The 15727-nt window shown below is 34.4% G+C and overlaps 1 non-coding gene across 1 annotated transcript; it reads right to left on the minus strand.

Annotated features, from left to right (window-relative positions):
• Positions 1 to 4493: 4493 nt before the first annotated feature.
• On the minus strand, positions 4494 to 4565 carry TRNAT-UGU (transfer RNA threonine (anticodon UGU)). Its single transcript has one exon. It is a non-coding gene; the product is annotated as a tRNA-Thr (tRNA).
• Between the last annotated feature and the right edge of the window lie 11162 nt (positions 4566 to 15727).

Genomic DNA, 15727 nt, shown 5'->3' on the forward strand with positions numbered 1-15727 from the left:
CTGTGCTGCCTGCAGAAACAGCTCAGAATCCAGAAATGCCAGCTGCCGCCCTGGAAGGATTTGGGTATATTGTCCAGACCATGCGCGCTTCGATGAAACCGGAAGCAACGTTTAATGGAAACTCACAGGTAACCAGTTTTTTGGAAAAATTGGATGACCACTTCATGCTCTACCCCGTGCACGAGTTTCAAAAAGTTACCTTAGCTACCAGCGCTTTGAGGGGCCAAGCGCTTAACTGGTTCAAATGTATCGGCAGAAGTCTCTTGGGTCAAGCAGGAAGTCCCACCTATACCTACGAAAATTTCAAGACTGCCCTACTAAAAGCCTTCCCTGTTGTAAGGGATCGTGCGAAATTAGAAACAGAACTGTTCAGTATATATCAACAAAGAATGGAAAACCTCTCCAGGTTTATTTTAAGAAAAATTCACGTTTTCAAGCTCTTGTATGGAAACCGTCCGGATCCTGAAATAATTCAAGTGATTTTGCCGAGGTTACTACCCCAAGTGCAAGACTTTATTGAATTGAGAAATCCGACTACACTGGAAAAATTATTTGAGCTAGCAATCCAGTTTGAAAGTAGAAGAACGGCGGACGTCGAAAGAAGACGCCAATATCAACAGCGAAACCAATTTGGTACGCCAAGACTACAGCAAACTCAAGCACATGGCTACGGAGAAAAAGCGAATCAGTGGGCAAGGAAACCCGAGCATTCAAAAACAGCCGGCGAACGTCGACAGTTCAATAGCAACCCAGGAAAAAAGTCTCAAGGCCAGTGGAGAAAGAAGGAAAGCACCGAAAGAAAAAATAATTTAAACTAAAACGGATTTCTGCTGATGAGAGGGTGCGGAAATCCGAAGGCCACGAAAACCCCTCTTCCTACAAGTTAAATACAGTAATGGTGAAAAATTTAACTCTTCCGAAGATTGAAGTCTTGGTAAATAATATCCCGGCCACCGCACTCCTGGATACCGGCGCGCAGTGTTCCTGTGTGGCAGAAGTCTTTTTTAGAAAGTATTTTCGCAAATACCGCATATATAATGCGGATAATACAACAGTATTAGCGGCGCAAGGAGAACAATGTAAGTGCGTAGGTAAAGTACCTTTGTACATCCGTATCAAGGACGAACAAGTAAAGGTTGGTCTCGCGTTAGTTTCTAGAGCTAAAAGTTTTCAACAAGGTCGTTTTAGACCTCAGTTTCAAACTAATTAACTCTGGCGGGAAGTATGTAAGGATCTTAAGTTTTACTAACGTTTATTTTATTTTAAATCTTTACTATCACTTCTTATTTTCTACTTCCGGCCAGAATTATAAGCGTGAAGGAGTTTATGCAAAGTTGTCTGGCGAACGCCAAGTATTTAAGTGTGGCCTTTTTGCCAAGCAGAAGAGAGGAAGCCGTGAGTTCGAAGCAGGCCGCTTACCTTAGAAGTTACGCAGTTGCTACTTTGCCTTCCAGGCCAGAGGTTTTAATCCTCTTGATAAATTAAACGTATTGTAGTGTTCACAGTCTCTGTGCTACATACGCTTTCTGTTATTATAAGGCCAATCTTATTCTAAAGTTAAATTAGAGTTTAGTTTTATTTTGATATCTTTTAAGTTAGACCCCGAGTGGAGGGTCATTGTATTCCGAAGTACGGAAGTCATTGTATATAAAGAAAAAAATAAAGGGTTTTGTATACCCTTCGTCTGTATCCTGTCTACTTACTACAATTAGTGAACATAGCTTTAGTAAGCTCTCTGTTCTAGTCAGGTCATTGTATGTTTCCGAAGAAGGTAAGAAGAAACATTGAACCTGATATCCTCACCTCCTTTCATCTTGCTGAAAGCAAGATTGCTACAGAATATAAATTTTGTGCATTATGAGTTATAATATGTACGAAATATAATACTGTTAAGTGAATCTAGCGCCAGAGTGTCGCTATGGTAAACAAATACTAGAGTGAATTTTAAACAATGCATTTATTCTATTGTGGATTATGCGCTGTCGGCGAAGTAGATTTAATTCAATCCAATAAGCTTAAATTAAATGCAAGAAAAAATGCGTATAATTTAATATTCCGTACAAGGAAGTCGTGGTGTACACATCAGATTTTTTGAGTTTTATTATTAAGCATCATCTTGTTCTACAATCTACATCTATACAATTCAGCAGCAAAATTTGAAAAGTTTTAAAAGCAGCATAGCAGTATGCGTTTAGAATTTCCCATGTAGCGTTAAGTGTTGGCATATTTTTTTTAAAATCTTTCTTCACTTTATCGTATCGATGTTCATTTTTCTTACTAAGATGGCTTTACAAAACATTTTTGTGTTTTTATTAACGTTTTGTGTATTTACTTTATTTATTAAATATCCTGTTCTTGGAGCGTACGCCCCATAAAATTCGATTCAGGAAAATCACAAAACGTTTAAAAATAATAATATTTTAGAATTTCCGATAGGCAGTCTCGCGCTAGAGATAAAAGTGTTTTACTCTTTACAGTGTTGCCACTGCTCGATTTGAAATTGTCGAGTTTTTAATCAAAAATTCGTTAAAGTTTTGCAAAATATGAAATAGATAATAAAACAAATTCGAAATTCAAAATTCGGGCTTTCAGGTGCCCATGTTCGGCGGAAGATTACGCTGTCCAAAACTGGATGACTCTAGGTACCGTTGTTTTCCCCCAAACATACATATATTCATACAAATTCTTGATTATTTAATTCCTTTAAATATAATACACGGAGATAATATTTTATGGCAACAGTTTGAAAAGTGATACAGAGTATTAAAGTGCTTTGACGCAAAATGCCGTTTCAAGATTCATATCCCATTTGGGATTAACGTCCCTTTTGGCTAATAAATATTTATTTATCCATTTCTGGTGGATTGCACAATGATAACACAAACTAAGACAATTGACTTATCTTTACAAAAGATTATTAGACGAAGGCCTGGCCGATAAGATTCAAATCATTTTTCAATAAGAATTCTGAATCAAAAACACAGCACATGGTTGTACACTTGTAAAATTTGTAAAACACTTACTACGGCACAGCTAATAAAAAAATTTTAGCCATACACAATCGCAGCTGGGAAGAAACGCTTAGTCAGAGATGAAAAATCTCCAACAGTTATTAGCCTTTCACTAAATGTAACTTTTGACGAAACCTTATAGAGTTTCCTTTTCTTTGGTAGCAAAAATTAGACGAGAACTCTAAAGACGTAAGTGACCTGTGACTATGTCTTGAAATTATGACAGCAACGTGGAAAGGTTGTAAAAGACTTCTCATTTAACTCGGATAAAAGTTTAACAAAAGGCACTACTCATGCTCACAGAAACAGCCAGCATTTTTGGCCTAAATCAAAAGAAAAGGAATTTTAAATTGTAACTAAGTTACGTTAACTGAAAGGCTACACACACCAAACGCACAAATTGGCTCAGACCTAAATTCGGCGCGACAAGCCTAATGCCGAGAATAACGCGAAGCCGCAGACATACTACTCTCAAGCGAATCAATTAGCAAAAGCGGCTGCACACGCTCTGATTCTACCCTATAAAACATTCCTTTAAATACTGTCTCCTTTCTACCTCATTGGAATATACAAGAACTAGAAATTAGCATTCTGGCAGGGAAATGGAAAGCGAAAAAGACAGCAAGAGTCATTAAAATAACTGCTTAGTAAAATTAAATAAATCCTTATAACCTCAGTAAGTAAGCTAATTATCGCTATTTTAAAGTATTACGGAGACTTGAGAAATATGTAAAAGACCCTTTATTTTAAAATAAAATAACTTGAACAAAAGGGTCATCTAGTGCTTACAAATCAGCCAGCATTTATGGCAAAAACTCAAAACAGAATTTCAGTATAAATCTAAATCTAAATAGCTAATAGCCAAAGGCTACGCAGAGTAAATTAATCGCGAAGTTGGCTCTTAAGGCTTCACCGACGTGCGGCAATTATAATGCATAGCCGATGACAGGAATTCTTATCTTAGAATAGTCCACCTAGCAACGTGGCCTTTACCAGGCAAAATACGCTCTGACTTACGTCTCAAACCTCAACTGAAATACGCGCGAGCTAATTAGTATGCTGGCGGGAAAAGAGAAAAAGAGAAGTGACAGTAAAAATTTTGAACATAAAAAATAACTGGTTAAGCAAATTAAATAAACCTTACAAATCTTACAACAAAGATTAAGTTCCTGTTTTAAAACTACGTCGCTTTCTATTAAATTTGCATAATTTTCTTGTCTGACTGAATATTGTGTCAAGAGCTAAGACTAGTAGAATAGAACTGAACCTAAATCTAAACGTGAGTAGCATGTAATAATGATTGTCACTCGCATACGGTAGTATAATCACAACGAAGCATTAATTAAAAAATGAAATTCCGTAACTAAAAGCTTATGATAAAAATAAGAATCATTATTGCTTCTGTAACTGACTAAATATTTCTTATACTCTTGTAGAGACATTAGCATTTTTTGGAAGCCAGAAAGATGAAAAATATGCAACCGCCTTCGCCGGGAATCGAACCACGGACCTCTGGAATACAGGCCCAGCGTGCTACCGTTACACCACGAAGGCACGCTAGAGAAGTGGGAGAAATACCTTATATACTCCCCTTTTTAAAGGGTGACTAGGGTTTTAAGGGACCTAGTCGCCAAATCCTGGGTGTGGAGAATCATCATCCACAACCTTTTTAGTTCGGGCGCCACTGTAGAGACATTAGCATTTTTTGGAAGACAGAGAGATGAAAAATATGCAACCGCCTTCGCCGGGAATCGAACCACGGACCTCTGGAATACCGGCCCAGCGTGCTACCGTTACACCACGAAGGCACGCTAGGGAAGTGGGAGAAATACCTTATACTCTTTGCACGCCTTAAATGTGTCGTAAATTATTTAAATAATTCTAACTTAATCTCTTTACGCTCAATCAAATTTAATGTCCAAGAAATAAACAAATACTTCTTTTCCTGGTTTTGCTTGCGATAACGCCAAGTTCATTATCTTCGTTTCAAAATTTGTTCTAAACCTGTTCTGTAGACTTTCCAGTTAGATTCATATTAGTTAAAGAACAGATGTTGTTCGTACATTTTTTAGACGATTTTCATTGCATTTAAAGAAATATTTTAATTAAAATTTTGCGTTTTAAATATCTTGTTTGATAAGCCTTATTCTTCGCTATCTTTCTACACTGTAATTTCCAAGACAATAATGGCTTTTGTAGTATCGGAAGAGGGAGTTTATCCCATTCCTCTCGAACGGCTTTCCAAACTCCAAGGAGGGTTATAGGTCGACGTCTGGCTAATCCGCATTTTAAAAAATAACATTAAAAAAAGTGTAAACTAAAGTGCGTAGCTAAACCTTTAACAAATTAATGGAAACTGCCTTTAATAAATTAATGGAAATAAATTTTACGTAGCATTTCGAAATTTCTACTCAGAAACGCATTATTCAATTTTTTTTAATATTTATTCCGACTTTTGATGGCCACGTTAGAGAATTATAGCTTTTATCCAAATAGATTTTAGTCCCGTTTCAACGGAAAAATACGAAAAATGAGATTATTTTAACAATCTGATATTCATAAAGGTATTCAACTGTATAGAATATTCGCTGCATTTCTTTTGTTTGTAAATTTAAATAAAAGTTTAATAGTTATCATAATTCTCTGTTTTAATGACTATAATAAGATAATTATAAATAACGCGAGACTTGCGTACAGCATCTATTTGAACTGAGTTTGTTAAATTAACAGCCATATTTACAGATAGTTTGTAAAAAGTATTTTCCAAATTTTCATACACATATTTATAAGGCTTAAATTATTTCTGTTGGGTTATAAATTCATTAATTATACTTGCCTTCTTACCTTACAAAAATATAGTCATACAAATCAGAAAGGTAACGAGAAATATAACTTAAATAATATTAAAACAAATCTAATACTTGGGGCATCATTCTCGAATAATTTTTCCATATTGGGTATGTATTTTAATAAATCATTAATAACTCATTCTGTTTTTTGTTATTTTAAATATCTAAATAGTCAACGACTAAAAAATGCACCCAAGTTGACTGGTGGTAACTTCGTTTGCTTAGTTCTTGCATCAATCGTTTGCTGACCCTGAAATGTAGCTGTACTGAAAGGGTTGAATATCGACAAAGAAACAACATTTACAGGCGTTTGTAAAATTTCCTATTGGACGGTGCTCTAAAGTTAATTCATGCTTTCTTTTTTAAGCACGTTAACTAAAATTATTTTAAGTATAAAAATAACATTGTAAAAAATTGGCATTTATATAATGAATCTGCAAGTTCAATCAAAAGTTAATCAATTCAATTAAACGTTAAATTAAAAGTTAATTAATTAAAAGATAATTAATTCAATTTAAGTAAATAATCATTCAATTAAACGTCAAAGTATTTGTTAAGAATCAAAAATGGGTGTATTGTGGATATCGCAAACATTTTAAAACGGGCTAATTAATTTGTTTTAATTAATAACAAATTAAAAGTTAACCATTCAATTAAACATCAAAGTATTTGTTAAGATTCGAAAATGGGTGAATTGTGGATATCGCAAACACTTTAAAACGGGCTAATTAATTTGCCTAAATTAATAACAAGTTAATTGAAAAACTAATGAAAAATACAACTGTTTTTTTATGAATATATTATTATCCCTCTGGAATAATAGATTTTTCTATAATTATTCAATTTAAATTTTTCTAATTTGTTGTGTGCCTACATTATTGTGAGTGTGTGTGTATTATTAGTGTATATAATTAGTGAATGCGTAGTGACATTAGGTATTTTTTTGGAAGCAGGAGAAGTGAAAAATGAGCAACGCTTTCGCCGGGAATCGAACCACGGACCTCTGGAATACGCGCCCAGCGTGCAGACCACCACACTGCGAAGGCACGCTAAGAAGGCAGGGGAAATAGCTTATAAGTGTTCATGAATTAACAAGCGTTTTGCAGTGGAAGGCCTAGCGTTTCATTGTTAGTTGCAAAACTGAATACCATAGTATTTTTAAAGAATTTAAGAACTTTAACTCTTTCGCATCGAGAGACGACCAAATCTGTTTTCAACAAACATCGAAAACGCCCGTGTTTACGAATTTGTCTTGGAATAGTTTTCCTTTCCCCCTGCCTGGTAGATCCATTGTGTGCAGTTTCACCTTAGGGCCGGATTGCACCTGCGAACGTCAATAGCTTTCCGTATTTCTACTTTATTTGCTTCAAAAGAATGATTGACATGTCTTTTAACAACTCGCGAAACCAATGAGCCATACACTAACGTGAAGGGGAAAGAACTAAATAGAAAATAAACCAGGCGTTGGGGCGGTTTGCCGTTGCCTGAATGAACGGGCGCTACGGGCGACTTCGATGCGAAAGAGTTAATCAAAAGCAGTTTTTATTCAATGTAGTACCACTTATAAAAATGATTTTTTGGCAACGGCAGAGTGCGACCATTTAGGAATGAAACAGGTTTATAACTCATCGTAAAGTGTCGAGGGATAACTTTGCGAAATTATATTTCACCCTTTTGTAAATTCTTTCAAATAAATTCGGAGAAGAGGATGAAGCAAGTAACGAACTGCACGTGCATCGAACTTTACCCAAGTATGCATTTCAAGTGGGTCATTTAGATAAACTCTTGGCCTCATTTTCATCTATTGCACTTTACTTGCATCGCGTATCAACATCAGGCAAGATACTGGAAAGGGATGGCACGCCTGCGTTTTCTATTGTGGAAGCTACGAAGTTATCGACTTGTAGACTGCGAAATTCTTTGACGTCCGATAAGTCATCGACATACTTGGTTCATCAAAACAGCTTTCGCTGATTAGTTTACTGCTCAAAGGCGTGAACTTTACCAGATGAAGGAAATTTGTCTATGAAAATAACTTCTTTTGGCATACACTGCGTCTGAATGGTATACGTAAAAAATTTTTAAATATAAAAAATAAAAATTTGAAAGCCATCAGATTTTATATTACCCCCAAACGGACGTTTTTTAACGTTTTTGTGTGTTACCTTTATTTATTAAATATCATGTTCTTCGCACTTAAACCATTAAATTCAATTCAGCAGAAATATCGCAATATAATTTGAAAGAATTTCCTATACACAGTCTCGCGTGCTGGAGATAAAAATGTTTTCTTTTTCGTACAGTAAAAATGTTTTCTTTTTCGTACAGTGAAAATGTTTTCTTTTTCGTACAGTGAAAATGTTTTCTTTTTCGTACAGTGAAAATGTTTTCTTTTTCGTACAGTGAAAATGTTTTCTTTTTCGTACAGTAAAAATGTTTTCTTTTTCGTACAGTGAAAATGTTTCCTTTTTCTTCGAATATTCTATGGAGTTGAATTTTTCGTACGGTGTTGCCATTGCTAGGTTTGAAATCGGTTAATAAAAAATTCTTTAATGTTTGACAAAACATGAACTAGATAATAAAACAAATTCCAAATTTAGGCTTCTAGATGACCATATTTCGTGGAGTATTACGTTATTCAAAACTGTACATTTCCAGGTACCGTTGTTTTTACCCAGTGCGAGAAACATACACAAATTCATGCAGATTCTTCATTATTTAATTTACTTAAATATGATGTAAGACTCTCATGAGGGGAGCAAAGGGGGACATCTGTTCCTGGGCGCAGCATCCAGAGGAAGCCAAATTGGTGTTAAGAAATTTTAGACTTTAGAAAATATTTATTTTCTATTCTTAGCAAACAGGAGAGGGCGAGAAATCTTCAACTTTCCCCGGGCGCTGAAAACCCTAGCTACGACTCTGGCTCTCATATTGGGTGGCAACGATTTGAAAAGTGAACCGATATTATTTTTAGTGAACAGACGCAAAATGCCAAAACGAAATTAATAGCCCTTCTGGACAAATTGCTTCTTTGGACTAATAATAGCATCAGGTCATTTAAATAACGTGACAAATATTTTCCAAAACGTTATTAAATATTTATTAATATTTATCTAATATTACTTTTTGTCAATAGCCGTAGATTTAGACCTCATGCTGAAAATGCTTTACAATTAGGCAAAATACAACTTAATAGCATTGATTTAATAAAAATCCCTATACATTTCAAAAGAAGATGACAGAGATCTGCAGGGCGGCTGAAGTTGGGGGGAATCCGAGAAACTTGCCGAGACGCTGGTGCCCGTAGAGTAAGTTCATCATTTGATTTAAATGGTTTAAAAGAGACAACAGGCAATTCAATGAGACTATTAATTCTGCTATTACCTTTGACTATTTTATTACGTTCTACTATTCTAAGTCTCAGTGAATTGGTTACAGCCGAAAACATCGCGGCAAAAACATCGCGGACGAAAACCTCGCTGAGAAAACAACGCAAGGCGAAAACGTCGTGCTACAAAACATCGTGGGAGAAAACATCGCAATTCTAAAACATCGTGGTACAAAACATCGCCGTCGAAAATAAAGCGATTCGAAAACTTCGCAGTTTAAAAACATCGTCGTCGAAAATATCGTTTTAAAAAATAAAGTATCTACAAATCATCGCATGACGATAGCATCGCAGCCATGCTTTTTTCAGGCTTTCATAACTGTAAATGGATATTCCCATAATGATTTGTGAGCGCAAGATGGAAGGAAGGATAATTTTTACTTTCATATTTTTTATTAACTAATAAATTTTTTCTGAGAAAAAAAAAGGAAACTTAAGCATAGAAAATTAATTTACGACGACGATGTTTTAAAACTGCGAAGTTTTTAAATCGCTTTATTTTCGACGACGATGTTTTGTACCACGTTGTTTTAGAACTGCGATGTTTTCTCTTTGCGATGTTTTCTCCCACGATGTTTTGTACCACGTTGTTTTAGAACTGCGATGTTTTCTCTTTGCGATGTTTTCTCCCACGATGTTTTGTAGCACGACGTTTTCGCCTTGCGTTGTTTTCTCCCCGACGTTTTCGTCCGCGATGTTTTTACCGCGATATTATCGGCGGACACCAGTGAATTAGTCGGAACGAAACTTGTTATAGCTGGATAGTTGATCAACTTTGTATGAAGCTTCAAAACACTTTTCCCTTGACAAGTTCTGTTGTGAAGCTCCAAACAAAGAGACCCCATATGCATTTTTTTTTTTTTTTTTTTTTTTTTTTTTTTTTTACCTTTTTTTGTTTGTCTACTTTTTAGTACTTAACGCAATTTGATTCACTATTTGTTTTCGTATTAAATATTACTTTTTGTACCCTACTTTTATAACTATTATAATGTATTTCGGACACTAAGCTAGGTGTAATTCGGATCTTCTTACTGATTAATTGGATACTCGTCTTAACCTTTATATTTCATATAATAAAATTCGAAAGATGTACTAATACAAATAGTATTAAATAATACCGTCGTCATTGGCTCGTCGAAAATTAATAATCTATGGATCTAATTCTTCATTCCATTACATAAAAGTAAGGTATTTTCATGTCCGCAGTCTAGAGGATTTCATAAAACGTCATAAAGATTCTGGCACCGCAAGTCGACCGTTTGCCAAAATTAAAGATCTTCACATAGGCGTCTCGTTAACTTGATGAAGGTTGTTTTCTTCATTACATAAACTGAATTTCATTAAAGCACTAAAGAACAGAGATACCTTTTGATTAAAGAGCTACCACAAAACTAAAGTATGCTTAATTGGAATTTTATATGATATTGAAGCTCAAGATGATTACTATTTTTTAATCTATGATGAAAGAATTTAATTAGAACAAAATGAATAAATTATGAAGAATTACAGAATTCCTTCGTGCAGGCTATATTGCGTAATTGGTAGCATGTTCAGGTAGCAGTGGAAAGATCTATAGTTCGACCCCTGACAAGAACAAATTAAGCTTACTTCTCCCCTTTCCCGACACCGACAATATATATACAATGATGCTAGAATTAAAATGTGGCAGGCGATGATTCGTCCTCACCTGGATTTGGTTGACTGGGTTATGTCCTTTCCCCACAGGTTTTTTTTTAGTGACGTAAAATATAAGGAACTATCGCTTTTCCCTGTGCGTGCTCTTACAGTTACGGTGTAACTAGTAGGACATCCAGCTAGCAGTCACAAAATCAATGGTTCGGACCTCGGCGAAGGCATAGTTGATTTTCCCTTTTTCCTGGCTCTAAAAAGGCTTACTGGTATCCACGTCCACCAGCAGCCCAACGGTAAAATCGCTGACCACTGGTAGTTCCGACCTGGGTCCGATTCCAGGCATACGAGCTGGCTGCATCGGCGTTTTCGCGATTTTCCCCACGTGCAACGTATATACGTGCTAGTTTCCTTTAGGAAGTACTCCACAAAGGCATCCCTTCCCTAGGCAGATAGCCCTAGTGTGCTTTGCCATAATCAACTAAACCAAACCAAACCTAATGGTATCCACAAGCTTAGTTATAAATTTCTTTCATTTTGTCTCATATCTTTAAAGTTTATATGCTGTAATACTTTTAATTTAATTTAACTTTTATGAAACTTTCTACATTACAAATCTTGAAAGAGAATTTGTCTCCTTGAAGTATACATCGGGTTAAATTTGATATTCAAAAACTAAAAGTACAATATTTTAATGTAGATGAAAAATTATGTAACAGACGGCAGTTGGCCATTAATATATGACAGAGCTATTCTTAAAATCATGAGAAAATTTAAAAAATACATTACCACTTTTAAATACATCTAATTTTATGTTTTACAAATATAATCTCAAAATAATTATTAACAGTACTAAGATACATTATAATTAACTGTGGATATTTATCAGCATATAAAACCTGCTTCAATTAAGACATTCTTAATTTTGATGGGAAGTTTTAGAGCTAAATTTAAATCATGTAGTATATACTCGTGAATTTAAAACTGTTTCAGAAATTTATACCTTTCTATATTTCAACTATATGCAGTTCACTACAAATATGTATAAAAGTATCTGATTTTGCAACTGACCTTTAAAACGTTATCGCTACTAACTCCACGATGGAGTTTAGCACTTTTGCGAATGGGATCAGAGGTTAACCATTCTTATCCTTTATTTACAAACTTTCTACTGACCTATTTTTATTTTGAAACAGCGTTTGTTTTGCTTGCCAAAACAATTTACACAACAGAATTTTCATTAGATATGTTAACGCTTGATATCGTATGCATAATTTTTATTTTCTCGAATTTATTTACACAGCTAGGAATCAACTTCCCGCCTAACCTCTTTCTCTAAATTGCTTTTAAATAATGCAAGAAAGCGATTTTGGTCACGATTCTCTTTTCTTGAATAGACTTTGATATATGCACAAAGCTTTTTTTTTTATGTAGGTAGACGTTAGCATAATATTGGCGCTTGTCTAATTCTTCATTTCTCTGTGCAGTTCATGAGAGCTGGTAGTTGTGAAGTAATCTGCTGTGAGTCGTTATATTTTCCCAAAAATAACTGTTGAAAAAGAAATACTAATTATTTCACAGCATTAAAATTATTTCACAGCTTTGCAAATACTGAAAAACATTTATTTTGCCCAGCTTAAATGACTTTTATTTCAGATAGTTTGAAAACATAATTTAACTTTGAAATGTAATGTTTAACATAAACAGCCATTGCTTATAAGTTTTAGTTTCATATTCGACGTAAATAAATCATTATGAGGCAAAGTATTAAACATCAGTTTCCCATTAATGACCTTTTAAATGTCATATGCCCTTAAAATTCTTCCCATCTAGAATATAGAAAAATAAAATCCCACATTCAATTAAAAAATAAAAATCTGAAAGGTTTCAGATTTTAAATTATGTCCAAATGATCTTTTTCTAACGTTTACTGTGCTAACCTTTATTTGTTAAACATCATGAGCAATATCGCAAAATAATTTTAAAATGAGCCTATTTATAATTTCCGATACAGAGTCTCGCGCGCTGGAGAATTTTTTTTTCCGCGCAGTGTTGCCATTGCTCGCATTTAAATCGTTGAGTTTGTTAACCAAAAATTCGTTGAAGTGTTACAAAATATGAAATCGATAATAAAACAAATTTCGAATTCAAATTAGGGCTTTCACATGCCCATATTCTATGGAAGATTACGTTATTCAAATTTTGATGAATCTAGGTACCGTTGTTTTATCACAATGCAAGAAACATACATACATTTATGCAGATTTTTCATTTTTTAATTTCTTCAAATATAACACAGGGCGATAATATTTTGCTGCAACAATTTGAAAATTGAAACAAGGCTTATCGGGAATCGACGCAGAAAGCCAAAACGGAATTAATAGTCCTGAAAGTTTTTTAGATTTTAACGATCGCCCAAAAGGGTTTGTTAAGATTTTTACACCGCTGTTGCACTCACTCTTACTTACCCTTTTTTTTTTTTTCCGGTTCTTCTTAGCTTTATTACTAAGCACCGTTTCATCGCACTTAACATCACATACAGTTCAAGAACAAAATCATAAAATTTTTAAAAGATGCATAGCAGCATATTCTTAGAATTACCGGCGCAGTGTTAAGTGTTGGTATGCATTTTTATATTTTTTCAACCTTTTCTCAGTTCAGCCTATCAATATTAATTTTTCTTACTAAGATGGCAAACAATTTTTTTTTCATTTTATTACTAATTTTTTATGTGTTAACTTTACTTATTAAATATCACTTTCTTCGCCCTTATGCCTCATAAAATTCAGTTCAACAATAAAATCACAAACTATTTAAAAACAGTATATCTTTAGAATTCCCGATAAAGTGTCAGGGGTCGCCATGCATATTTTTACATTTGCTATATTATTTTTTTAAATACTAGCCGCCTAAAATGGTTATTATACAAAAGAAAAAGTATATAATGATTTTAATGTGTTCAGCTAGTGTCATGTTATAAAAATACTGAATATTTCTTATCAGACCTCCCGTGATTTTATTTCATGTTTATTTAAATCAATCGCATTAAAAAGTAGAAAAAGTATTCTTAAGAGCTATGTTTATTGCTTTTAAATCACTTAGTTTATTGCTCAGTGTTTTAGGCTTTACTGGTGGGCAACATGCTGGAGCGTGTAAGATAAGAGTATTTCATTTCCGGTCGAGGCAGCACATTCTTTTCATAAAGCCGAGTTTGTTAATTAAAATTGAGAGATAAATATCTTACATTTCTTCGAATGGCAACTGCCTTGCGCATTGGAGAAAAAAAGATTATATCCGTACAGTGTTGCCACTGCTCACTTTCAAATCGTCAAGTTTGTTAATAAAAAATTCGTTAAAGTTTTACAAAATATGAAATAAAAATAATGCAGCAAATCTGAAATTCAAATTTCGGGCTTTCAGATGCACATGTTCGGGTGGAGGACAACGTATTCAAATTTCGATGGCTCTAGCCATGATTTTTCACAATCTGAGGAACATACATATATAATGCAGATTCTTCATTATGTAATTTCATTAAAAATAGTACAGGGCGATAATATTTGGTGGCAACAATTTAAAAAGTGATGCGCCATTTACAGAAAGCCAAGGCAAAATTCCATTTTGAGACTGACAGCAGCTTTTGGGCTAATACGCAAATGCTTACGTAAAGGATTGTTTTTTTATCTCTCTCTTTTTATTTAAGACAAAAACTTTTCAGATAAATAACGAAATACGGAGAATAATTAAAATTTGTCTAAATGGAAATTAGTAAAAAAGGCTGTCTAGGAATTAGTTGATTACTATATATTAGTTGTATGATTTTTAATACCAGCAGTGAGATTTCTAAAAGCTCAAAGCATTAAGCTTCGAAGAATTGATCGATATAGTGAAGCTGTTAAAAATTGCTTTTCAGCTCCAGTAGAATAAATTAGCAAAATAACTGGGAAAAAAAAATACAACCTTTTTTTTTTTTTTAGAAAAGTGACATCTGCGAAGATGGCTTTCTTTTCCTTCTATGAAGTTTTCAGATCTCAAGTACATTATTCATACATAAGTTTTTGTCACAAAGTCTTGTAATCAAAGCTAGAAAGTTCATTCTTCAAAAGTTACTTTATTCTCTTTTACTCCCTTGGAGATTAAAAACAAAATTTCCGGTCTTCTTGAGGAGGCCTGCTGTCGTGAGCAGAAAGGTTCAAGGCCGTGGAACGATTTTCACCTTTTTCAGAGCCAAGCTATTGTCTATTGAGAAATCCAGTAAAGACATATTCAAGGTCGAAATACATCCAGGGACTATTGGCACCCTCCCACCTGCGATCCGATAGTCCACTTTCATCCTCCCCTAGCTCCTGCTTTCTCTCCTCCAAAAAAAGGAAAACAGTTTTTTATGACTTTTCTTGGGACGGGGTCGTCTTTGACCAGAGAGCGAAAGTTTTCGACAGGTCCGGTGGACACAAAATGTGGGGAAGTGGGCCAGATGTTGGGGTACTCACCTTCTTTAAAAAAGTTCCCTGTATTCTGCCCCTTTCCTTTCTGTGTCTTCCCACGCTACAACAGGTAGCTATTGCCGTACTGGCGGAAAAAACAACTTTATTTTGTTTGTTTATTTTTTTATCTTATTCTTTGTCTGACAAAGAGTTGCCGCATATGTTAGGCCATTTTATGGTATATACCACCTTGGCCTCAAACTTCTAGCATTATGCTTATTATTGAGCGTCTTTTTATTTCGTTATTGTTTTTTGTTACTATAATTGCCCGGAAAAGCTTTTAGTCTCGAAATGCAATTTTGTATTGTTTCAGTTTTTATTCGAGTCTATTCCTATTCGGAAAAATATAAGATACTTATCGTTCAG

The sequence above is a fragment of the Stegodyphus dumicola genome, chromosome 4, assembly GCF_044657685.1.
Source record: "Stegodyphus dumicola isolate Sdum_Otavi_A_Nest chromosome 4, ASM4465768v1".
NCBI classification, from domain to species: Eukaryota; Metazoa; Arthropoda; class Arachnida; order Araneae; family Eresidae; genus Stegodyphus; species Stegodyphus dumicola.